At 34.4% G+C, this 26,986-nt stretch overlaps 1 protein-coding gene across 4 annotated transcripts in view; it reads left to right on the top strand.

Annotated features, from left to right (window-relative positions):
• Positions 1–26,986, top strand: part of LOC129740497 (proton channel OtopLc) — a 207,865-nt gene that overhangs the window by 52,287 nt on the left and 128,592 nt on the right. Inside the window, exon 1 of one of the 4 annotated variants that reach the window (XM_055732186.1) lies at positions 19,967–20,982. The exons of 2 other annotated variants lie outside the window; for them this stretch is intronic. The gene's annotated coding sequence lies outside the window, so the exon portion shown is untranslated. Of the gene's footprint in view, positions 1–19,966; positions 20,983–26,986 lie in introns of those variants that run through there. One more of the 4 variants, XM_055732189.1, reaches the window with a different exon arrangement.

The raw sequence follows: 26,986 nt of genomic DNA, 5'->3' as shown, positions 1-26,986 counted from the left end.
TTTTATTCATTATGGGACTGTTAATCGACCATACCTTTTTGAAATCTACTCGCATTACAGAATATTTTTTCCTCACCAAGCTACTTTATAAGACTTAAATTTGATCATTTTTGAACTTCTAAATGCAATTTTCAGAAAAAGAAACATACAAAATATCGTAAATTCCACATTGTAAGTTGAATCTTTTTACGATTTTTGATTGCATCCGATAGTTTTTTGCTCAGGAAGTCATTCCTAAGGAAGTCAGACCTGCCTTCGAAAAATCGTGTGCATCATTCGACATTAAGTGAGTTAATTTTTTTTAAATGATTCAAAGCCATAAATCAAAGACTATTTCGCCGAAAGAAGCATTGAAAAGTAGCCAAATCCGTGGTATTTCACATATAGAACTGTTATTCGGGTATATTTCATATAGGACAGCCACAAATTGATTTTTTTTTTCGAAATTTGTAGAACAAAATTTCCTTTTTTTAATGTTTTATTTTGAATCCCTATGTTGACCTAAAATGACGAAAATTCATGTGGGACTGTTATGCGAGTAGGGGCAGTCTACAAAGCACAAAAATTGAGTTTTTTACCTGCTTTGATAAGTTCTTTTGTTTCCATGTTGTTAGAAATGCGCGCTATCTCCATATGTTAGTGCAGTTGTTCGACCATTGTTTGTTTTCGATGCAAAAAAGAGATTTGTTGTCATAATTTCTTTCATAACTCTTCAAGGAGTTGATGGCCCACTTTGGTGTCTTCAGATGAAAGTTGCAACATAAATTGAGCTATGCAATGGTATTTTTTGCAAAATATTCGGTGGTGCAGACGGTACTTTTAGACGCCATTTAAAGTTTATTTACAACTTTTCATGTTGAAGGTCTTCATTTATTTTTTTTCTCAACATTTTATTTGGAATGCTGATAAAATTTCAATGCATTTTGATGTGCTATTTTATAATTTCCGTTGAAAAATAACAGAGTTATGTAGCTTTGAAAAATGGTTATTTTTAATTGACAAAAAATCTAACCGAAGCTAACTCAAAAAATAAAAATTTTAGAAACCTGAAAAAATACATGTGTTTTTAAGTCGCAAAAATGAACCAAATTTTCAATTTTTGGGAAAATCTGAAGACCCCCGGCGCAAACCCGTCAGATAATAAAAAAAATCCCCATATGTCTAAGAGAAACCAAATAAATTACAGTAAGGTTTTTTTTTACACTGATATACGTACCGCGTAAAAAAAAACCGTGTAAAAAAAACCGTGTTAATTCCCGAAAACCGTGTAAAAAAAAAACCGTGTTAATTCCCGAAAACCGTGTAAAAAAAGACCATTCGAATTCTGCAGCTTTGAAGTTCTGACACTTAAGACCTGAGACCTGAGACTTGAGACATGAGGCCAGGACTTGAAAATGTAGACTAGAGAAATGAGACCTGTGACTTTAGACATGACACCTGAAACCTAAGTCCAGGGACCTGAGATCTGAGACATGAGACTTGAAGAATGAGACCAAAGACATGGGACATTAGACCTGAGACCTGAGACTAGAAACCTAAGACATAAAACACGAGACCTGAGACCTGAGACATGAGACCTGAGACATGAGACTTGAGTCTTAAGACATGACACCTGAGACCTGAGACCTGAGACATGAGACATGAGACAATGGGCATGAGGCATGAGATATGAGACCTGAGGTATGAGACAAGAGCCATGAAAGCTTAAACCTGAGACATGAGACTTTAGACCTGAGACAAGCAACTAGTGTTATTACCGCGAAAAATTATACAAGCTTCGATTACAACTTGCGACCCCTCTAGTGAAAGGGTTTGACTTGTAGGTGACGAAAAATAGTGTCGCGAGATCGCTAGTACAAGCTACTAGTGTTAGTACCGCGAGAAATCAGTTTAGCTTCGATTTCAACTTTCGACCGGTCAAGTGAAAGGGTTTGACTTGTAGATGACGAAAAAAAGTGTCGCGAGATCGCAAGTACAAGCTACTAGTGTTAGTACCGCGAGAAATTAGTTTAGCTTCGATTTCAACTTTCGACCGGTCAAGTGAATGGGTTTGACTTGTAGATGACGAAAAAAAGTGTCGCGAGATCGCTAGTACAAGCTACTAGTGTTAGTACCGCGAGAAATTAGTTAAGCTCCGATTTAGACTTGCGACCCCTCTAGTGAAAGTGTTTGACTTGTAGATGATGAAAAATAGTGTTGCGATTTCGCTAGTACAAGCTACTAGTGTTAGTACCGCGAGAAATTAGTTAAGCTCCAATTTCAACTTTCGACCAGTCAAGTGAAAGGGTTTGACTTGTAGATGACGAAAAATAGTGTGGCGATTTCGCTAGTACAAGCTACTAGTGTTAGTACCGTGAGAAATAAGTTAAGCTCCGATTTCAACTTGCGACCCCTCTAGTGAAAGGGTTTGACTTGTAGATGACGAAAAACAGTGTCGCGAAATCGCTAGTACAAGCTACTAGTGTTAGTACCGCGAGAAATTATTTAAGCTCCGATTTAGACTTGCGACCCCTGTAGTAAAAGTGTTTGACTTGTAGATGATGAAAAATAGTGTTGCGATTTCGCTAGTCCAAGCTACTAGTATAAGTACCGCGAAAAATTAGTTTAGCTTCAATTTCAACTTTCGACCGGTCAAGTGAAAGGGATTGACTTGTAGATGATGAAAAATAGTGTCGCGACTTCGCTAGTACAAGCTACTAGTGTTAGTACCACGAGAAATTAGTTAAGCTCCGATTTAGACTTGCGACCCCTCTAGTGAAAGGGTTTGACTTGTACGTGGCGAAAAACAATGTCGCGAAATCGCTAGTGCAAGCTACTAGTGTTAGTACCGCGAAAAATTAGTTTAGCTCCGATTTCAACTTTCGACCGGTCAAATGAAAGGATTTGACTTGTAGGTGACGAAAAATAGTGTCGCGACTTCGCTAGTACAAGCTACTAGTGTTAGTACCGCGATAAATTATTTAAGCTCCGATTTAGACTTGCGACCCCTGTAGTAAAAGTGTTTGACTTGTAGATGATGAAAAATAGTGTTGCGATTTCGCTAGTACAAGCTTTTAGTGTTAGTACCGCGAGAAATTAGTTAAGCTCTGATTTCAACTTTCGACCCGTCAAGTGAAAGGGATTGACTTCTTGGTGATATTGGTTACAGGGGGTAATCTTGAGAATGCGGGGAATTGAATAGTATTTAAAGTGTATTTTTTATATTTTGTATCAAGTTTTGCTTTAATAACTGGCAAAATAAATCAAAACGCGCAAGCAGAAACTGCAGCACCCAGCTGAAAATTGAGTAAAATCATCATTCTAGAGAGCTCTGAGAGCTGTGAGCCCGTGCGTTTTTTGATTGTTTGAAAACTTGAACAAGATGCTACGAATTTTCGAGAATTTTTATCAAACATCGCATTCTTTGGAATTTGCAGGTAATGAAAATATAACTTCAAAATTTTTATCCATCCAATCATGAATTTTTATGATTTCAGCTAGTAGAATTTGTTACAGTATTTTTCACCCCTAAATGTTTGTTGAACCCTCATGCTTTTTCTATAAAAACATTTATGGTTAAAAAAATATAAAATTTAATTCGAACAAAGCCAAAAACTACTGCAATTGGTGCTTCATGCATTACGACATTACAAATATATCACAACCAATAATTTTTCTGACTACCTCAATTTTAAAACTTTTTTGTACAAACGGTATGATTTTCTGCGGAAATAATGTTTTTAAAGTCCATTGAAGTTGAAAACTGTTGCATGATACACCAGATGCACCAGACGGTATCTCTGTTTAAAAGACATACGTCGTATATGCCGATTTAGGCTTTGTAGACTGAATTATCTACGTTGAAAATTTAAGATTAACTTTTAACTCCAGTACCAAGATAGGAACCGAACCCATGCCATCAGTGGACCAGCGGTTACCGTCTTACCACGCTAACCGCTCGACCAGCGAGACGTATCTCACAACTAACATTGAGTTCTGTTTGCTTCAAACACTTTAACTTGATTGGTCGCAAATTGAAATCGGTAATGAAACTTCTTTCTACCGGTAATAACACTAGAAGCTTGTACTAGCGAACTCGCGACACTATTTTTCATCACCTTAAAGTCAAACCCTTTCATTTGACCGGTCGATAGTTGAAATCGGAGCTATACTAATTTCTCGCTGTACTAACACTAGTAACTTGTACTAGCGAAGTCGCGACACTATTTTTCATCACCTACAAGTCAAACCCTTTCACTAGAGGGGTCGCAAGTTGAAATCGGAGCTAAACTAATTTCTCGCGGTACTAATCCTAGTAGCTTGTACTAGCGAAGTCGCTACACTATTTTTCGTCACCTACAAATCAAACCCTTTCATTTGACCGGTCGAAAGTTGAAATCGGAGCTAAACTAATTTCTCGCGGTACTAACACTAGTAGCTTGTACTAGCGAAGTCGCGACACTATTTTTCGTCACCTACAAGTCAAACCCTTTCACTTGACCGGTCGAAAGTTGAAATCGGAGCTTAACTAATTTCTCGCTGTACTAACACTAGTAGCTTGTACTAGCGAACTCGCGACACAATTTTTCATCACCTACAAGTCAAACCCTTTCACTAGAGGGGTCGCAAGTTGAAATTGGAGCTTAACTAATTTCTCGCGGTACTAACACTAGTAGCTTGTACTAGCGAAGTCGCGACACTATTTTTCGTCATCTACAAGTCAAACCCTTTCACTAGAGGGGTCGCAAGTTGAAATCGGAGCTTAGCTAATTTCTCGCGGTATTTATCCTAGTAGCTTGTCTCATGTTTCATGGCTCTTGTCTCATGCCTCAGGTCTCAGGTCTCATGTCTCATGCTGAGGTCTCCAGTCTAATATCTCTTGTTTCAGCTTCCAGGTCTCAGGTCTCATGTCTAATTTCTAATGTTTCATGTCTCAGGTCTCATGTCTCATGACTCATGTCTCATGTCTCATGTCTCAGGTCTCAGGTCTCAGGTCCCAGCTCTTAGGTCTCATGTATCATGTTCTTAGTCTAAGAGATAAGATTTTCCCAACTTCAAAAAGATTCAAAGTGTTTTCTTTTGAAAAGGACTTAGAATATTTTCTCTCAAAAACCGTGTTAATTCGCGAAAACCGTGTAAAAAAAAACCGTGCTAATTCCCGAAAACCGTGTAAAAAAAGCCGTGTAAAAAAAACCGCGTAAAAAAAAAACGTGTAAAAAAAAACCTAGGTGTATAGGTGTCCCATATTCTATCACTAGACAAAGCAGGATGGGAACAATCAGCCTTTAAGGATATTCTAGAATTATGTACCACGCGCTGTTTGTGTATGTAATCCAGCATTAGAAATCTTTGCTTCCAACCGATGAAAAAAAAAACGACCAGCCAAGATGAGCTGTGCGTGTGTATGTAAACCAGCAGGCAATATAGAAAACAGTTTCTAGTTTCCCATTCTCACCCATTCTCATCCCTTTCTCATCAAAGACAAAGGATGATGAAAAAATACACCGGCCAAACGGCAGACGGCCAATGCAGATGGTGCACTGGGTATGATATCAGACCGGCAAGCCGCGATAAGATGTTGCAGTGAGTTCGATTCTTACTATATTTTTTCAGGATGTGGAATTTAATCCTATCCCATAATATATTTTCTTGTTTCGCTTGAATGTGGTCATGCATTATTTTGCTTAGGAGCTCGAGTCTTTATGCAAATAGACCAATAAACAAATGATTGTACGAATTTGGTATCGAACAGGAATAAAGTAAATATAACATTAGATTTCAAAAATAAAACTGAGCGTTTAGAACTTGAACTTCAAATTATAAAAAATACTTTGAAGTTTGCACATTTACTGATATTTATCTTTATAGGGTAACGGACTTATTTTGGACCAAGAGGCTAATTTTGGTCAACAATATCTCTCTTATGAAGGAACTTATCACGAAAAAATATGTGTAATATATTCAGTGCTAGGGGCTTCAACTATATTTGTTAAAAAAAATCATAATAAGTCAGATAAGAGAGCTAGACAAGGTTGTCAAAAATTAGTCCCCTAGTCCAAAATAAATCCGTTACCCTTTTCCGGTTGATTTATTATGCGCCTAACGTCTGAAAAAAAAAATCAAAATTAGAGAAAAACATGGAAGTGTGATCAATTTTGGCATACAGAGCATGTTGTCTAATTTACTACAAGATTAATCGCTGGTTGCTGACCTAATTGCAATGATTGCCATTTTGATATTTAATTTTCAAATTATTCCTACCAGCAATTATACACAGTAGTGTCACATGCAAAACGTTTTTCCTAGAGGCGCGATAATTTCATTGCGTGATAACAACATTTTACAGAACCTGCACGTTCATCAGCCAAGCCTCTAAGTTACATCACATTTTGCTTCTAATAATAGATTCACAGGTAGCTGCCCGGTAGATACTCGAACAACAGGTGTGCCGGTTTTTTTCGACTAAGTTGTACTTTATCTGTATCCTTACTGTTCCTGCTTTTGTTGTACACACTTTGAGGTTCATTTCATTATGGTGTCAATAAAAACTACGCTACGTTTAGGAATGGTCGTAAGTAGCATTTGAAGCAAACTGCTGGTGTAGAGAGAGCTGTTAAAAACAAAGATTACCTTTCGAAAACGTAGCCTACCAAATTGAGGCTCTTGGTTCAATTCGCTTGAATGTCCTGTTATCGGGTTCGTCGATCCTTACATATCAGCGAACGAGCGAACGACGGTCGCCATGTAATTCACCAGTAGCGGCATGCAACTGTTTAACGGGAACGGGGAAATCGTCTAGCCACCGGTCGTTTGTTGGCTAGTTGCCTACTGTCAGGCGATTCACTTCTATCTTCCCTTTTCCTCGTTCCAGATAGTGGCGTAAAGCGCCTGCCAGGATAGGCTCTTCCGGTTGTTAATATTTTATAACACAACTCCGCTGATGGGTATCAGCACAGATGTATGTCTATTCATTTTAAGGATATTTCCTGGGGGAAAAGGAAGTCTCCCATGTATACTTGTAAAAACAACAATAAAGCCCCCGACATGCACTCACACATCCATACTAGCACCAACATATCGATGGATTTGGTGGGGAGGTGTGCTCGGTAAACTAAGAGGGTGTATGGCAAAAATAGATCTTGATGAAGCACGTAATATCAATTTGATGATGGATAAAAAGGGAGTTGTCATATTTTTTTCCAACATTGTGTTGTAGAGGTAGATGTTAGCTTTTTTCCGTGTAGGCATACTGATAGAGGAGTCCACGGATCCGGAAGTGAATGAATAAAGCATAAAAGGAATGGTAAAAATACGATAAGTTTACCCAGCGATGGGGGTGTGGAGAGAACGGAAACTTCAAGCGGAAAGTGAGCAACCGGAAGAGGATGGTTGTGATGGAGAAAAACCTAAACAAAAAGCAACAATTGGAAACTCAACCTTTTTATTGCCTACAGACAGACAATGGCCTGATGGAGTAGACAAGATTTAGCCAATCTACTGGAGGGGTTTTCATTCTTTTCGTCAGGAAGATGATATGAAATGTTTTTGGGCTTCAAGAATTTGGAATTTTCACCTAAGATTTTTCATTCTTGGTAGAGCTTAAATTTTTATAATAGCACACATAAGGTTTCGAGTCATTCAAACTTGATTTGTGAAAATGAACTGACAGGAACATAAAACCGTGTTGATGTGTTCATAGACATGAAGATAAACATTTTATTTAAAAAGGTTATTCTGTAGCTGGGGGAGCTGCAAGTTTAATCATATTAGAGCAAAACAGAAAATCTCATTCAAAAGTACTTTTCCTCTAACAAACAGCAGCGAGGTGAATTATTGATTTTTATAGGCAAATGAAATGCACAGATTTCTTTAAAATCGCTCCTAGTTGGAATCACGACAGCAGAAATGTCGTATCGGACAAATGGGAGTGCTCCAGACAAATATTCAAAAGAGATAGGAACATTTCCAGGGAATGCCTATACATTTGCAGAAAGAAATGTCTACACAGGGAAACCGGGAGTCAAATCGTCAATTCAATCTTTAGGCTCAGCCGAGCCTGTACAGTGCCCTTATTTACTTTTCCTCTGCCGGCTTTTTAACGATGCCGGCTTTTTTCTGCAGCTAGCCTAACAGTGAGTGATGAATCAGCCGAAATAATGTTGATTGTGGATGACTGGCTTCATTGTGACCGAACTTTTTTGAATTTTAGCTCATTTGGCTTAAATAATTTTGCAGTTAAAAAAAACTGTGGAAGTTTTTCAACATGGGGCACGATTACTTTAAAAGTTCTTGAATTCAAATATTTGGCCTATCCGTTGCATATGAATCCATACATGGTTCAAAATATTGATTGCATAAAGTAGCTATATTAAATATTTTTTTATAAAATTTAATTTATTTCAGTCGATCTATATACATAGGTACATTCTGCTCCAAATACAATGAGATTGGCTTAACATATTATTACATCCTAGTCATACTCTTTTGAAACGGATTTTTCATGATTCGACAATTGAACTTAGATTTTAATGAATAACAAAACTCAGTGGGAACCTTAATGAACTTTCGTTCCTCTAAAATATTTCTATAGTAAATATCTTACAAAGCATTGAACTTAGTGATTTTTGTTTACATTTGTTCGTTTTTCTAAAATATTTGAACACGAGATTTTAAAAAGGGCACACTATCGGTACTCCTGATATCTCCACCAAGTCTATTGTACCATTAAAGTTTTTTTTCTCTGTAGAAAATTCATAATTCATGTAAAAAGATTGGAGCCGTTGAAAAATTCTGAAATTCAACCGTTAAAAAAAGTTTATTGAATCATAACTGTAGGGTTTTTAAGAAACGAACACACACACATAGGATCTCAGTGAAACTTTTTTTTCGAAGAGATCTGCTTTCCTCAACTCTAAGCGGACACCTTTCGAAGTTATGATATGGCTAGCATCTTACAAATGCTAAAACCACCAAACCATATAAACTACTATCCATGCCATGACCAGGATTCGATCCCATGAACCTTGGCGTAGATGACTTGATCTCTAACCACTACGCCAAAGCCATTGGCTTTAAGCTGGATTCAGAGATGCAGGACATTTTTCATCAAACTGAAAGTTATCTGATCAATACGATTTTGAAAAATTGTATTAGAGAATTAGAATCATTCTAATGATGAAAGACTGAAGTCTTCATTTTTTTAAATATTTTAAAGTTTTGGGAGGTTTAGATAAATTATTGAAATCATGAAAATGAAAAGCCGGAGATTGTAAGTTCAAATCCTGCATCCTGCTTTCAGTTGTTTTTTTTTCGACATTTGTTCCAAATAAAATTTTTCGTTGTTGTTTTTAAATTCTCTTACAATTCAAACTTTCCTGATAGATTCATCTCGAATTTAAAAAAAAAAAAATACTAGGACTTCAGTTTAAAGTTGTTAAAAAATATCGAAAAAATAAACAGATAATAGTTTCGCTTCACTAAATACACACCGTGAGGAATAAAATGGTATGAATTGGTACATAAAGCGAGCCAATTGCTGTAATTTGAATATTGTTCAGAATTCTTTTTTCCAAGGTTAACAAGTTACAAACTGGAACATACGAAACATGACAAAAAAAATCCAAATTGGTCAGACCTTTTCTCAATAATTACTTATTCGAGTAAAAAATGGTGTGACAGTGACAATATTCGCCTGCCTAAAGACATGCGAAGGAAACACAACAAATTCCCTAGAAGTTAAACTGAGCATGATAAAACAGCATAACGAACCGTGGTTAATTTAGTTATAAGTTTGCATAGAGCCCAACGATGCAGCTATTTGAACGAACTTCAACAAAATATTCAATTCCAAAAAATGTTCCTTACAAAAACAATGAAGCAGAATCGTTGGAAGAATCGAATACTTTCACAGTGTGTATCTTTTGAACAACGCAATCTCAAACAACGCAACGCAAACAATCTTACCCGAATTCACCATAGCGGTGTCTGATTACGTAGAAACTTTTTAACGCTCGACGAATCGAAAAGTTGTGGCCTTGATGGAATACCAAACTCATTCTTGAAAAAATGTGTTTGTGGAATCGAAGAGCCCTTACACTTCCTCTTCATCTCATCAATTCGTGCCCAATTATTCCCGAAGTTTAGGAAAATCTCGCATGTTATACCGATACAGAAGAACGGTTCCAGGCTCACCATAGAAAACTAACGTGGTGTTGCAATACTCAAACTTTTTGAGAGTACTGTATTCGATTTACCCGTGGATTAAAACGGAGATATCGGACGTTCAACATGGTTTTCTCAACAAACGCTCAACCGTAATGAACCTAACAGAAATTGTATCGAGAACATCACAGCGGATGATGTAAGGTTTCCAAGTTGACGCACTATACACTGACATGTCCAAAGCCTCTGACGTAAATAATCAATATAAACGCTCTACTGTCGGTTTTATGCAATAATGGAATAACCGGATCCTGTCTTCAATGGATTTGTTCATATCTGATCGAAAAAACGCAATATGTCAAACTGGAGAACGTAAGGTCTAGTACTTTCTCGGTCAACAGTGGTGTTCCACAAGGGAGTCACTTGGGACACCTTCTTTTCATCGCTGTTATGAACGAATTTCCTGAAGTGCTGACTGATGTGTTCGTGCTGATTTATGCAAATCGTTTATGCCGATAATTTAAAAATATTTGTGCCTATTCTTCACCCGAAGGACTGCGTGACTCTGCAAAATGCCTTACACAGATTCACAGAGTGTTGTAGTAGACTCGGCCTAAAGATCGATTCCTCGAAATGCAACGTGATAACATTTTCTCCGAAAATAAGCAAAATCACGAGTGAATACCGCTTAGATAATGATTGCCCCAATGCTCGGTAAAACTCAGTGAAAGACTTGGGAGTGGAGTTGGACGCGGAGATAACTTTTTCAAAACACATCGAAAAAGTTGTAGCAAAGGCAAATTCAGTGTTCAGAATGGATGGAAGAATCTGTCACGAGCTGGATAATCCCTATAGGATTGTCTCAATCTACACTGAGTTAGTTAGGATCGTCATTGAATATGCCGGCATTGTGTAGCGACCTTACTACAGCATACACAACAACAGACTAAGTAGAGAGAGTTCAGATGAAGTTCTTGAACATCGAAAAGTGAAGAAAATCAAGCGTGGAAAATATTTTTTTTAACGAACACACACATATAGGATCTCAGTGAAACTTCATGTTTCTTTTAACCCTCATCTACATTAGATTTCATTACCCTAATTAGCGCTAGGAGTGTCAATTTGACACTCCAAGCTAAAATCATCATATTTTTTGGCTTTCTTACAGAAAGGCATAGGGAACGGTCAGTTGGGGATATCATTAATTAAGGGTCCAAGACCCCACTTTATAGGTACCAATCGACTCAGCTCGACTCAGTTACGATGATGTCCGGGAATTTGTATGTTCCATAAAAACGTTCTTAACACATTAACTCCTATTCTAGGTTTCACGATTTTGATGAATTTAGTATCAAAAAATTGCATTTTTTTTCCTGTAGGACTTATTTCAAAACCAAAAAAAACAAAATTGTTTAAAATGTTTCTATTCCATAGAACATATCATGCTTACGTTGGCTCCAAAAAAGGTAGCCATTTGCTCAGCAGCAGTAGCCAGCAATCGCTAAATTAATTACAAAGGCGATCAAAAATTTGACAAAAATTTCATAAAACAGCAGAGAATCGATCCCACGCCATCTAGCATGAGAATTTAGGAGGTTAACCCCTTGACCACTAGTGAGCGTCGAGATATGTGGCTCTCAAACTTTAACAGTTTGAATTATTTGGATTATAAATGAAATCGTTGAATATAAGTTCGTTTATCCTCCAAAAAACGTACTGGGCACCTTTTTTTTATATTGAGTTTAGTAATTTTTGCTATCGATTTTCTTTAATCATAATCTTTTTTATAGATTAATGATAAATAATTCAGAAATAAGGAATCCATTATTGTGTCATTTATTTCCAAAGATAATTGACACTCTGTAAGAAAGCCTCCAATCCACTGATAAGTGTATTAAATCGGGTTTTTTTATATCTAACCGATTACAATGAAACTTATATCACTAAAAACCTTGTTATGCCAGTAAAATATGTTTCGAACATTATTTATAGCTAGAGCTTATAGTTTTCTTGTTATTCACCATGAAAGAAATAAAATCCGAAAGAAACATGCCTCATCCTGAAAAACCTACTTTTAATTATATTGCTAGTAAAAACTGTTTGAGCGGTGGTAGAGCTTTTGTAAAAATATCATTACAAATTTTATTCTAATTCTGACATTTTGTTGTCTTTAGATTTTTGATGCAACAAAAATTGAATTTACTGGAATTTTTCAAAGTTGGCTACTATGCGCGATTTTTTTACAAATTGAAATTTCATCTGTTTTTGTGGTCCACCGTCAGGTTGTACCCGGATTTTCAATGCTTTTACTTTGTTCGGACCAATAAAAAGTATATTCATTGGAAAGCAAATTTAATCTACATTCTAGTAAGGTGCAACAATTCACGCTGTGAGATTTCACAAAAAAAATTAAAATTGTAAACGTGAAATCATTCCTGAATTTTCAGAACCACAAGCAGCACGTACAGCAAAACGTGTTTGTTTGCTCTCCGTGTAGGTACGTTGGGCGGTGCTTTGGGCAGAGAGCCAAGCCGAGAGCCGACATAATGATGCGTGTTTTATCGTACTCTTGGTTGTTTAAATCATTTTTTTAAAATAAATATCGATTCCTAATGGCTTAGGGATTTTGAGTCATTTGAAGCACTTGACTCGTTTCTAGACAATACTATGCAATTATTAAAACTTCATTGAACGTAGTAAAAAATAGATATGACGATTTTAGAAACAAAATTTTGAAGTATTGGGACAGTTTGAATCGGGTAAATAAGCAACAGACATGTCAACGTTAAAACATGGTTTATAAGGACTGTGTTCGAAAAAATGCAAGACTTCATTTGTGAATAATTTTTCAACGTATGATGAAATTTTCAATGATACTACTTATCAATATAATGTTAACGTGAACAAAATTTAGAAGCTATCTGTCAAGTAGTTTTTGAGATATCGTCTAATGAATGAATTGATAGACCAAAATTTATGTTCAGGATTATTAAAATCTAGGAAAATCCCAATGAAAGACCCCAAAACAGCTGATAATCAACTATGCGATCAACATTCATATGGTAAATTGCTTTTAAAGTCTTAGAGGATCTGACAGTGAGATGAAATTTAATAAAAGTTAGAATGATTTATTCCTTGAAGGTATGGGAAGTGAGGGGTTTAACAAAGCGCCATCCGAAGCTTTCACTTGGAGAAGTGAAAAAGCAGGTAAATTTTTCTGTCTGATTCACCCAACTAATAAAAAAAACAGACCAAAAAAATAGACAAAATGGAAAAATATGGAAATTTTAAAAATTTCGTGAAATAAATTGATTCGAACTTTCTGACGGGCACCTGGTGGATCTTCTATCAGAACTTTTTCATTGAAAAGCCTCGTCTGTATGTTTCGGTGAAGAACGAGAGAAAAAATTGAAAACATATAAATGTATATACTAAGCTCTAAATTTGGTTGACAACCTGTGGAAGATGCAAATCGATGAAAGATACATAACGATTGGCAAAATTAAGGGCCAGATAATACCAGAAAGAAACCTACAAAAGCGACCGTTTTCCTTCCATGGCACCTTCAAAGGTCCCTTTAAGTTAATACTCTGTTTTGATTGGATCTGGATTCCTGCAATTAAGCGGAAACTGTGATAGAGTGATAAAAAGTTGATAATGTTGTTTTCTTGCAGAAGGCGGACAATCTGCTAAACTTATCATAGATTCGATAAAATAGAAAAATTTTAGTTATTTTGAAGGTCAAACTCCAGTGAAGGGAGAACGTCAACAAAAATAGCCTTGATTTAGAAAAACGGTGGTTCAAATTGTGCAATATGGATGACGCATATGTTGCCCAAACAGTTAAGTCAATGAACTTATTCATTAGACGCTATCTCAAAAACTACTTGACATATCGCCACAAAATTTTGCACATGTGTACATTATTATCATTTTTTTTTAATGAACACAAACACATACAGAATCCAATGAAACTTGATGTTTCCTCGAAGAGATTCCTTTTTCTTAACTCTAAGCGTTCAACTTTCGAGGATATGATGGCTAGCCACGGTGTGTTTATGGAAGATGTTTAAAAGAAAAAATACAGTAACTCTATTTTTGTCAGAAATGGAAAATTTAGCCTTTTCTGAATCATTTTCAGGCAAAATTAAAATATTTGGTCGGTGAGTCCCCATACGTTTTGTTTTTTTAAAGATTTGTAGTCCATATTTAGAAAATATTATCTGTAAAATTATTCCAGTGCAATGTAATAGTAACTTTTTTCATGGAAAATTCATTTTTATATTTTTACTCAAATTTTTGTCAATCTGAAACAATAAAAAATGTCAACGCCTGGAAAGATAGGTGATTTGAATCATCTGGAAAACTTATTTTGATATGAACATTTTATTTAACTAAAATTGAATTATTTGGAATACCCTTGTTATTATTGGTGTTATTCAAATGTAACATGAATTAATATTCATATGTGTGTATCTTGGAGAACAAATTCTGGTTAAAAAAAAATATGATATTTGAATAAGAACAGTCCAACATCATGTGATTGGTTTCCAACAAAATATTATAAATCTTTTCATTTTTTTCAAAATTGTCCTTTGAAATATTTCCACAACATTTGCAGGCTCTGATGCATATGGGTACGCACTTTAGAAAACAAAAATTAAATTTTTGACGATGTCACTCGTGTATGGCATTTTTTAATTGAATTTAAAGATTAAGATCAAATTTGAACATATCTTAGAAAAAAAGTTTTCAACAAAATTTAGTTAAAAGTTAAAGTACTTGCACTGGAATCAGCTTATCTTCCGCTACATAACATCAATTTTAAATTTCTTTTTCTTATATTGATGATGAACAATTTTTTTATTAATCATTTGAACTTCAATTTGCTTAAACATTGAAGTACTGTTGATATTTTCGAGTTCATGATCTTGTTGAACGATTAAAAACGATTTTTTTTTCTAGAGAAATTCCAATTTTTTCGACGTCTTAGACCAGATTTATGCGTTTTTTTTTGTTTTTATGGATTTCTATTATTTATTCAAATCAATGATTTCTATAGTTTTTACCATAAATGGTATAAAATTGTAGAAGTAATGATTGTTTTACTGTGACATTAATGCTTCCTTATGGTTTTATTTAATAATAAAGAAAAACTTCAGTGCACAGTAGAATAACTAAAATAAGTAAGGGATGAGCAAAATCGAATGAATGTTACGCGCTGCAGGCTAGCTTGCTATCGATCATTTGCAATTTACTTTTGCCAACAGTTCTGTTAATTTGTGTACATTTAAGATCGATGCAAGATTAAAATGCATTTTTTTTGGTAAAATTTCAAATTTCTCAAAGTTTTAGACTAGATTCATCATTAAATAAATTTATTTCCAAAAAACTGTAAATTTTTATTTAAAACAAAGAATTCAAGAGATTATTTAAATAATATAGTGTGTTGGAAACCGAAGAAGCTAAGATTATTCAACCTCAACAGTAATGCTAGCTCTTTGAATAAAATGGAAGAATCACAGAGTGCATCAGAGTACAAAACTTGGGCTAAAAAATAATAAAAATAAAAAAAATTAAAGGAATCTCCATGCTAATAATGATCATTGTATCCAAAGACAATAACAAACAAAATTTAAGCTAAATTGAACTGCTGTAGCGATTTGCATTGAGTCTGAAGTGCGAATGGAATTTTGAGACATTTATCTCAGGAGAAGTATAAAAACTGATTTCTCATCAAAAATTACTTTTAACGTATCGTTAACTTTTCAATATTCATTATCTTATTATTGTTTTTTCAAAGCTTAAATAAAGGTAAAAGTTTCTACTTCAGATCGCATCACGATAAGCGTTATCATAAAAAAGCTATAGCGGTTCCTAGTGTTTACTAATTTTCTTAATCATTGAGCTTTTTTTCAATAAAATTCCCTCCAGCTCCCACAGTCAGAAAATCTAAAGATAATGGATTTCAATGTATTCATAAATGGATTCATATTATTTTAGATAATTCTAATAATTTCAGATAATTTGACCCTCTCAGACTGCTGACAGGATTTGCTAGCAAATTTTTAAATTTTAGGATTAGAAGATACTTTTTAAGCATTTTATATGTTGAACAGCTCTGTAACTTGTTTAATAAAAATTTGAAAATTTTTCAAAGTTTTTTATGACATTGTTGAATTCAACGTAAAGGTATTCAAAGTTAAAATTAAGAGAATTAGCACTTCTGAAATTATTAAACACCAAAAATATTTTTATTTTTTGAAGAATTCAAATAGAAAATTTTCAAAAAAATATTTTGTATGGGGGGTCACCGACAAAATATATTACAATTTTCGGTGAAAATGAACCGGAAGAAGCTCTACTTTCTACCCATGCAAAAATTAGCGTTACTGTATTTTTTTTTCTTTAAGTCCTTCTACGAAACACACCGTGCAGCAACTTACGAATGCTAAAATAACCAACCCACAGAATGTGTACTATGTATGCCGTGACCGGGATTCGATCTCATGCCCGCTGGCTTAGAAGACTTGAAGGCTCATCTCTACGCCACGGGCTGCGGCTATTGCCCGGTTTAATTCGGGAATTTCTGAATATTCAATGTTAAAATTTAGGCATGACCCGATTCTGTTAGCCAAAAATCTTAGAAAAAAGCCCAGTTTTGCTAAATTTGTTCAATTTTATTTGCAAAATTCAATAAATAACTGGTTATTATATGTAATTTTTTATTTTTGCATTAAACGGCAATCGGGCAAAATTATGACAAATAAACCAAATTTAAAAAAAGGATCTGATTTCTAATCCATTTTTACAGTTCACTCAAAAAGGTATTCAGAATTTTTATAGTAATTCTAGTATCAAAGGTACAATGCTTTAAAAAAAATAAAATTGCCGCCGACCGTGGCCTAGAGGATAGCGTTCAAGTCTTCTAAGCCAGAGGTCATGAGATCAAGTCTTGGTCACGGCAAACAAAGTACCCTTTCTGTGGGTTGGTGGTGTTAGCATTAATAGGATGCTAGCCATTATATCCTTGAAAGATGTACGCTTAGTCTTAAGTAGAATTTAGATCTCTTCAAAGAAACCTGAAGTTTCACTGAGATCCTATGTGTGTGTGTTCGTTTTTCCAAATTCCTTAGGAAGAAAAAATAATATTTTTAATAAGAAGGTTTAAGATATTTTGATATTGAAAATTTTAACTTATTTAACAACTACTTAAATTTTTTTCACGGATGTCAAAAGTGCTCGCGGTTTTGGGTAAAATTGATTATTGAATTATTTTAATTTTTTTAATAATGTTCTAGTTAGCCAAAAAGTGCACAAATTGATTTCATAAAATTTTACATATTTTAATAAACCATCTCGATAACAAGAGCTGATAGAAATAAAATGCTGATTTGGAATCAGCGCCTCCAAATTAATCGAATCCAGCTCTTAACGTCGCATCTCGAAAAAATGTAAATTTGGTAAATGTTTATGTTTTAATAAGGTTGATCAAAATCTTCTTTTGCAACCCCGCCTCCCGCCCTTCTTCTTAAAGATCTGCGAAAAAACCCGAAAGTGGGGATAATAAAAGATTAGAATACTTTAACTTTAATCCGACCAAGATATTTTTACCCGTTTCAGTCCCTGGAGTATCAATTTGATACTCCTGGCTAAAACTTATACATTTATCCCACCAATTTCTAACTCAAATAGACATTATTCACCTACAACACTCCAGTTTTCCGTTTTTTTTTTTCAAAGTCTAAGAGAAGAAAAATCCGAAAAAAACTTAATTCGGAAAAAGATTTTAGATCAGCTACGGAATGCTAAAAAAAATCCCTTAGTGTCCAAAATGCTCGAAAAACAGCTTAGACATTAGGTAAAATTGTTTATGGCATTCCGTAGCTGATCTACAGACTTTTTCCGAAGCATGTATTTTCGGATTTTTTTTAGGTGAATAATATCTCCAAATTATATTTTAGCTTTCCAAAACTATAAATTTTATAAAAATCGGTTGAGAAATAAGAGGGATATAGCGGTTTTAAGCGAGGAGCGTCAAATTGACACTCAAGGTCTGATTAGGAAGTTTTTTCCATGGGCTTTCATGATGCGTCCGAGAAAAAAGTATTGTTGCAAAATTCAAGATTTCAAGAATTGATTGAGGGTCCCCGAAGAAATTGTATTATTTGGATGCACCCACATAAAGTTACCTAGTTATATTGACACTCAAGAGCGGATTGGGGTTTATCTAAAGTTGATGTTGTTGTTTACATTTATTTAACACTAAAAGTGTCGTGTCAAATGATATTTTTGGAACTTCAAATGACTTCAACTCCCATTAAAATTGTTTTTCCGAATATTTTTCTTCATGGCTATTTAAGTTTTGACAAGCTTGTAACGCAATATTTTCATATGCGCTTTATATAGCTACCAACTTCAGCTTTCTCAAGCACAAAGTAAACCTTTTTTCGAGCTCTTAACAACTGACTTTCAGCCTTTTTCACGAAGCATGTTTTTTCGGATCTCTTTTCTTGGACTTTGTATTGTTTTGAAATATTGTATTGTCTGTCTGTATGGTCTGAGAATCATATTTGAGTCACGTTACAAGCTTTCCAAAACTATAAATTTTGTAAAAATCGGTTGACAAACATGAGAGGTTTAGCGGAAAAAGTGGGGTCATTTCACCCCGGTATAAAAAGATATATACAAAGTGTCGGTGTGTTAAGTGTTCAAGAGAGTTTTAGCCTGCAACTTAAACCCTCGTAAGAAAAATCGATTCATTTATTGAAAATTCCAACAATTACAAAAGCAAAGCAATAAACTAAAGAAGATATAAGTTTTATCAACTTTAGCTTTCCAGATTCTTCCTAATTTCCGATAGGTATAAAATAACTAAATTTCTCTCTTTTGTTCAGTATATTATTTTTTGGATTATTTATTCTTATCCCTCCCTCGTGATGCTTCATTCTGAGTGACAGAAAAAGATTTAAAATTTGTTGCGGCATAGTTGTTTGGATCAAAGAGGGGTTCAAATTATTAACAGTCAGCTTAAGATTTCATAAACGCTTCCCCATAAACTTATGAAGACTAGCGTAATTTGACTTAACTTTAAAATTAAATTTTCTTCGCTTACTGATCATTCTGGGAACAGTCATAAAAACGTTTTATCGTTGCACGCTACCGCGCTACGGAACGATTTGTTGATTGTTATTGTCGAAGAAGTGGTCAAGCTCGTTTACAATCACCGGGTTCTAGCGTCGGAGGCGAAAACGAACGAACGAGATAAACCTATGATCTACCTTCCAACCAAACTGCTAGAAAAACAGCGTTCCCTGCTCCCTCTCTCTTGTTCGGCATCACAAATGTGCTGGGAAACGACTTACAGCTGCCGGTTGATTTCCAATTTTCCTACCAACTAAGCGTCTATGAGGAGAGCGATGCATGCGGGAAAAACATTAGCCCGAATTTTTGTTGTGGGTGGTGTTGATGGGAGAATAGAACTGCTGCAGTGCAGTAGTATTGGTGCAAGCCGCATCGTTCTAGTTAGAATTCGAGCAGTTGGGAAGATGGTTTGTAAGGTATTGGTTTTAGCTTTTCCATCCGGGAAAAGCTGAATTAAAAATTGTCGGCCACTATCATCTCACAATTTTACTCCAAATTATGAGTAATAAATCATTCAGTTTTCAATGAAAAATCACACAGAAAAAAATACACAGAAAAATGCACAAAGCCCATTGCTGGTGCAAGAATGGCGCAGAAACAGAAGAGCAGCCGACGACCAGAGCACAACAAACAAAACAACTCCGGGAAACGGCGCGGCTCTAGGACGGACAGTCGCAGTTTGAACTTGTACCGGGCAGGTCGCGTGCTTTGTTTGGGGGAAGTCTTAGCGTCGACGTCGCGTCAATTCCGGCAACGACGACGACGACACAACTTGCGGAAAACTACGCGCCGTGTTTATTACGTGTTTCCGAAACCTGTGATTTCGTCGTTCAAGATACGACGTCATCGACAGTCGTTAGGGGAGTGAAAACGTTCCAGGGGTTGTTGAAAGAAGAAGCAACCTGTTCCTTAAAGGAAAACTTTCTTAGAGGGGATTGAAGGGTTGCAAGATTCAATTTCGATAAGCTGACTTGGAGAAAATTGAAAGAAAAGTTTCAAATTCAACATAAACGGACTCCATTTCGAGTGAATGACTAAAACAAAGGAAAATCTCGTTTGTAATGCGTTTTCGGTAGTGGTTTGAGTTGAAGTTTTCACAACTGGCGGGAAGCACGAACCTCACTTCTTGGACCAGAAGAAGGTTGACAACTTCAGTGTGGCAGTGTTTTTTTTTCACAAAAGTTGGAACGAAGCGGACGCAAAGCAACTGCAATCAGTCTGGTTTCCACTAGTCGGAGTTATTAGCGAGTGAGGCACAAATAACTCCCAGTTTTTTTCCCCCGTTGCTCTCAGCCGTATTGTGTGTGGCGTTTCGCGTGATCCGATCGTGACATGAGAAATCATTTATTAATATGCGTCGTCCCGTAATGGAAAGGGGAAGAGAGGCCGCGCCACACGTCTGCCTATAATTACGGTGATATAGCTCTAAAATTACAGACTGCGCCTAAAGGGACGGAGTTGAAGTGGCAATATTCCAGTGTGGTTTTGTTGTGTCGTTCAATATTCGAACAAGGGGAAAACTCCTTTTGGTGGTATCGAAAGAAAAAAACAAGTGGCAAAATAAACTGACTTAACAACGAAGACATAAAAAAAGAAGGAAAAGAAGCCGAAGCTGTACAAGTGGTTTTCTGGTTGCTGACGAGTATCGAAAATAATAGGCCTCCCGGATTAGGAAAAACTGGAACGGATCCAAAATGGGTAGGAAATTGGGGAGTTTCAAATGACCCATTTTCAGGTGCACCAAACAAACATATATCGGTTAAGTTTGGGATTATTGGGAAACGAAGGAAGCTTTGGGAGTAACCTCCCTTTTTCTGTTCGAAAAGGCGTTTTGGTTTATTGGATTAACTCGAAATCCTCTTAAGAATTGCATCTATTTCCATGGATGGAAGTTAGAATCATCTAAAAAAATATGACATTTAAAATAATGAACCGGATTTTGAAGCTAACCACCTCTCCGCCTCAACCTACTGAGTCATTTTTGCCAATTCAAATTTCAGTGCAAGAAATTTTTTTTTTGTTTCGATTATAGTCGTTTTACCATCTTCATGGCATTCGCGACTTTATCAACGTTACAGTTGGCGGATCGTTATTGAAAAACTTATCCGGTTCAACTGTGTTCGATGTTTACTCTTGGGCTCGAACTCGCGGACATCGGCTCAGGCAGGAGACAACAGAATTGCCAACTGAGCTATATCACAAGCCCAGTGCAAGAAATGATTTTACCGTTACCCATCACGTAAAACTACTTCATCTCAAATGGTTTTTGAAAATAAGTGTTAAAAACATGTCAGAAAATTGGCTTGCCTCTGGCGGTTTTTCGTCCTTTATCACTCTAGACCTAAGACATTTCATTCTACGACACTTTGAAACGTTCGCGAATTGAAACTAATTTTTAATCGCCAATATCGATTACTAATTTAATAAACCTTCTGTATTGAAACTCAAATCTTTACACACAAAAAAATACCTCGTCTTTCAAATTGGTTTTAGAGAAGTTTATCTAAAAGTTCATTCATGACTTTATAACTAATTACTTTAATAAAAAAAAAATTATACATCAATTCTAATGTTATGATGATAGGAACTTGTTTTTAAGAATCCTATTTCAACCTCGATTTTATTTTGCATTTCTTGTTCTGCTAGGTTTTCAACTCTACGTTCAAAGGGGTTTTAATGAATTACACAAGGCCAATAATTCACATTTTTCTGAGGTGACAAATTCGCAAATTCTTATAAATTTTGGTGTACTGAAACTTTTGCAAATAGGTCAAAATTATTAAATACAATTCTGCACCGTTCTAACATAACTTCAAAATATTACATAAAAAAGATCATTATAAACATTCATCAAGACCGTATGAAATTTTGACTTCTAAGAAAAAATAAGAAGATTCATACTTCTTTTCTTTACCCAATGCAATAAAATAAAAGATATTTAACGATTTTTATAGAAGTATTAATTAAATTGAATTTTAGATATTTTTAATAAAAAATCAATTCGTTTTGCAGACATCAACAAACAAATGTAATAAAACCTTTTTTTTAATTAGTAGAATGTAAAAAAATATTTCAAATTAAGAAAAAAAAACTGTAGAAACTAACTTTTTCAGATCATTCAACTTCACCATCATCATCATAAAAATAACATTCTTTTATTGAATAGAGTAAAGTTAATAAATGAATAAAAAACCCGGCCCCGTCGTCCAGATTTTATTGAAAGATGTCTGAATTTTTCTGAATTTATACACTTTATTTGGCAAATCCAACAAAAAAAAAAACAAATTGCGCTGTAAAATTTATTATTATATGTCTCTAAAGCGATTTTTTTTTGCAAGTTTTATAAAAATAATCATTAAAGTGTTTTTGGAAATTTGAATACGATTTTAAATCTGTCGATGAGGTTTGATAAAGATTTTTTTTCCATTTTTTTATTGAGTTATTTCTTAGTTTTGACAAAATTGTCCCGGATATTGCCCGGATTTTTGGTCGCCAATTTTTAAATCAAATTCCCGGATATTGCCAGGTTATATATAATATTACCCGGATTTGTCCGGCCCTGATACGTGCTGAAAACATTCTGACAACCTTATTATAAACTTAATATCTCCAAAACGAATGGTGATAGACAAAATCTTACGAAATTTTAAAGTTCTGGACGCCAACATCTTTAAAATCAATTATTAAAACGCAGGCATAAAAATGCTCTCTCTTCAGATATCATTTAATTTTGATAATTTTTTTTTAATGGTTTAAAAAAATAAAAAATTTTTTTATATGTTTAAACTTATTGTTAATAATCTTCAAATATTCTTACTTAAACCTCCAAAGCTGTTCGCAAAATATTCTATTGGGGAAAATTTGAACTGTGAGGTATTGGCGTTCCCCTGACCGTAAACGTTAACCTATTTAGATGTTTAGTTTCTTGATGTTTTAAAATGAAGTAGAAATGTTTTAAAAGGTTATCTGTAGTTGGTTCCGATCCAAAGAAGTCCCGAAAAACAATTTAATTTTTAAATTATTAATAATTTCTGACAACTTTGCTGTAAATAAGTGTTTTCTTGATTTTCGGAACTCTCGAGAATAAATCTATAGTTTGTATTATGTGGTGGTCCGGTGAAAATTTTGACCCCTATCCCGGATTTTCCGGTAGGAAAAAGTATCTAGCTTAAAAAAAGATCCAAATAAATCTTGGCTTTGCTGTATCATAATTCTTAATGAATCGATTTTATTGACTCAAATTTTAGTTTTTGTCCGTTAATTACAACCTACTTGGTCTATCTCAAATCTCAGTTCATTAGTATATTGGGATGATGATCAAGATTAATTGAATGTGTGTTTCGTTTCATAGCATAATATTGGCATTTGGTATGGTTTTTTTCACCAAATTCGAACAAATCAATCAAAATCCAGTGATTATTCCAAAAAAAATCGATAACAAAGTGACCAACACCAAACACCTCAAATTTTCATTATTTACCAACGTTCTTGTTGTTTTTAAATCAACAAAAAAAAAAATTCAAATAAAGATAGCTAATGTAATCTTGAGTTTTCTATTCTAGCCTATTAATAGTTTTCTTTACTTGTCCAGTAGCCTGAGTCGATTTTGGGTCATTTTTGAATTTCTCAAACCCTGGGGTTTAAAAAGCTTCGTTTTGCAGAATTTTAAAGTAACGTTTATATGAGTAAATTTTTACTTTTCTTTTTGTATGGGAAAATGGAATATGTACTGAAAAATCAAAATCGTTTTTGTTTCTTCTGTGGAACCGAACTTACTGAATGGTTTCGTATCGATTTACAATTTTATTAAAGAAAATTTTCCACTAAATAACTTTGTCGAAGACCATAATTTCGTATCTTATTGAAAAAAAAAGTTAAAATATTATATTTTTTTCTGGGACGGCATCCGGCCCTGATAATAATGAACATCATTTCGAATAATTTATTAAAAACTAACCGAAAATTAAATTGTTTTGAACTTTGATTGTAATTCATTTGATGGTTATGTAAAGTAAAGTTATTATTTCTTGCTAAATTTGTTTTTCAAAATGGCAACAAAATTCACACTTTTCCTAGGTGTGAATAACTGAGGAGCTTATTTTGAATAATTATTAGGCCCAGATCCCAAGTATTTGTTTAGTTTTTAGGCAAAAAATCATTAATAAAATTGTACCCTTCATGACAAAACAGTAGAACATCAGATACAAATATTGTTGACTAAGCGTTTTACGGTCATAACTAACCGATTTGAATCTTATTACGTCAGGTGAAATCCCGTGAAAAGATTTTTAGGGGAACAAAAATAACCAAGTTTAGTTAAATAATATCGACGCTACATAATCCACCAAGTTGGCCCCAGTTCTTCTTTAAAAAAAAGTATTGGTCAATTCAAAAGCGAAAATTGAAGAAAACGGTTGAATCACCTAAAATATTGTTTACACGAAGTATTGATGTAAGAAACTGATCAATTTCATGGTTGGAAAAAGTGTTCGCTCTCTGATGGTAAATATCAGGAGTAGAGTTGAAACTTTTTTTTATTGAATACTTATTTATGATTTTTTCATGACTTATTCCCTTTTTTTCTTTCGCTGAGAGTATTTCGTTCAACTGAAGGGTTTTCAAGACACATGCATTCATAGCTGTCCTATTTCTAAATGAACACTGCCAGATTTTTCGGCCAATTTTCGGAAATATCGTTGAAAAAAAGTTTATGATTTTTGAAGCATGAAATGTTCTAAATTGAATTCTCTATCATTTGCAAGAAAAATGGTAGAGAATAAGAAAAATCATCGAAATGGATATACCAAACTGGCCATGCCTAAAATATTGGATAAGATGGTGTCCGAGACATCAAACAAGTTTTACTGCTTCCAAAAAAGCATAGCGCCCAAGAAACTGCAAGTATGGAAATGAATAAACTTGATTCAAAATGTGATTTGTACACCTTAAAAAAAGATCACAAATTTTCCAAATTAAAATGTGAAGAAAAAAGGCAATTCAATCTGATTTAAGTTCAATTTTCGCAAATCATAACTCTAAATTTATAGTCAATTTCAATCTTTTTCTTGCAAATGATTGATAATTAAGTTAAGAATATTCCATCTGAATATTTCAAGACTATTAAAAATAACTTTCGTGCAAATTATTTTCATGAACAATTGAATTTTCACTCTCTTTGTGACGCTGTAATTTTTTGAACTTCAAATCAAAATCTCTTTATAAAAATCTTCAAAAATTCTGTCGTTCGTTTAGCCCAAAAAGGAAACTTACTAGATTACAGGCATTTTGAAATTCAAAAAAAGGTACATTTCAACCCACTCTATGTTGAAGGTGGAACTCAATAATTTATTTTTTGTTCTATTGTATAATCTGTATCATCGACAGATTTTAATATCTTGAAAAATTATTCCTAATGTTTGAGAAAAAAATCGAATTTTTTAACCTGCGTAGCTTGAATTACCTTATAGAATTCAAGGGACTTATTTGTAATCACATCTTGATTAAGCAGTTTGCAGGAAAAAATACCTGTACACACATCCTGTACAAAATTTAGCATGGTGTCTTCTGGATTTGGACATCATGGTTTTGTATCCTCCAAACTGAAAATTCACGAACCACCCTAATGTATGTTTTTCTAACCTATCTATTCAATGTGGTCGAAATTCCTGTAAGCGCACATACATTTCTGAAGTTTATTCTCATCAGGAATTCCATATCATCAAAATAATTATACCATTCGATAAATATTTCAAACTTACACTTATTTTATCAGAACACAACTCAATCCTAGACTCATTTACTGAGTAAATTGAAAAATGCACACTTGTAGGGTGGAAATTCCTGTAAGCAAATTTCATGTTTTTTTTAACCTCCATGTTAATAAGACTCTATAAGAAGTTTGGTGGCTTGTAACTTTATTCGGGACCCTTTATGGATTCTTGAAATTATATATTATACATCAATACATTTTTAAGGACGCACTCTGAAAGCCCAGGAAAAAACTCCCTAATCAGATCATGAGTGTCAAATTGACACTACTTGCTTAAAATCGCTTTTCTCTCTTGTTTCTCAACTGCAGAAATTGCAAATTAACAAAATGTTCGAGAAACAGCTCCCATTGAAAACTCGTCAAACATTTTGTGTTTCGTATTTTGAAAATCCAAAAATGCAAAAATGTTCCAAATTACGTCAACTTTCCATTCTATTTATCAAAATTCATTTGGTGTGATTTAAACAATTTTGACGATTCACTGATTAAAACGCAAGGATTGTAAACCACTTTTTTACATTTTTGAGGTCATGATCTTGCAAAATAAAAAAATATATATCCAATGTGCAAGGTATAGCTTCTTACTTCAGTTTTCTTGGAAACTAAGTGATTTTTCTAGCATCCTGTAGCCGTAGTTTTTTCTTGTATTTTCAATTTTTTAGACATACTTTGAGTAACGGAAAATTGAAATGTTGTAGGTGAATATAGTGTGAGAAGCATATTTGAATTACATCACGAGGTTTCTAAAACTATTTATGAAATCGGTTGGGAAACAAGAGATACATATTGGTTTTAGGAAGGATTGTCAAATTGACACTCCAGGTGCTGTGACGGGTAAAAATTTCATAGACGAGAGGGTTAAGAAAACATTAAAATTATGATTGAAAAAAATCTTAAACCGTAAATAATAATGACTGATGGGGGTACCTGTTA

The sequence above is a fragment of the Uranotaenia lowii genome, chromosome 1 (genome assembly GCF_029784155.1).
Source record: "Uranotaenia lowii strain MFRU-FL chromosome 1, ASM2978415v1, whole genome shotgun sequence".
Taxonomy (NCBI): domain Eukaryota; kingdom Metazoa; phylum Arthropoda; class Insecta; order Diptera; family Culicidae; genus Uranotaenia; species Uranotaenia lowii.
Note: the sequence above shows the minus strand (reverse complement) of the source record. Positions and strands in the feature narration are given on the sequence as shown.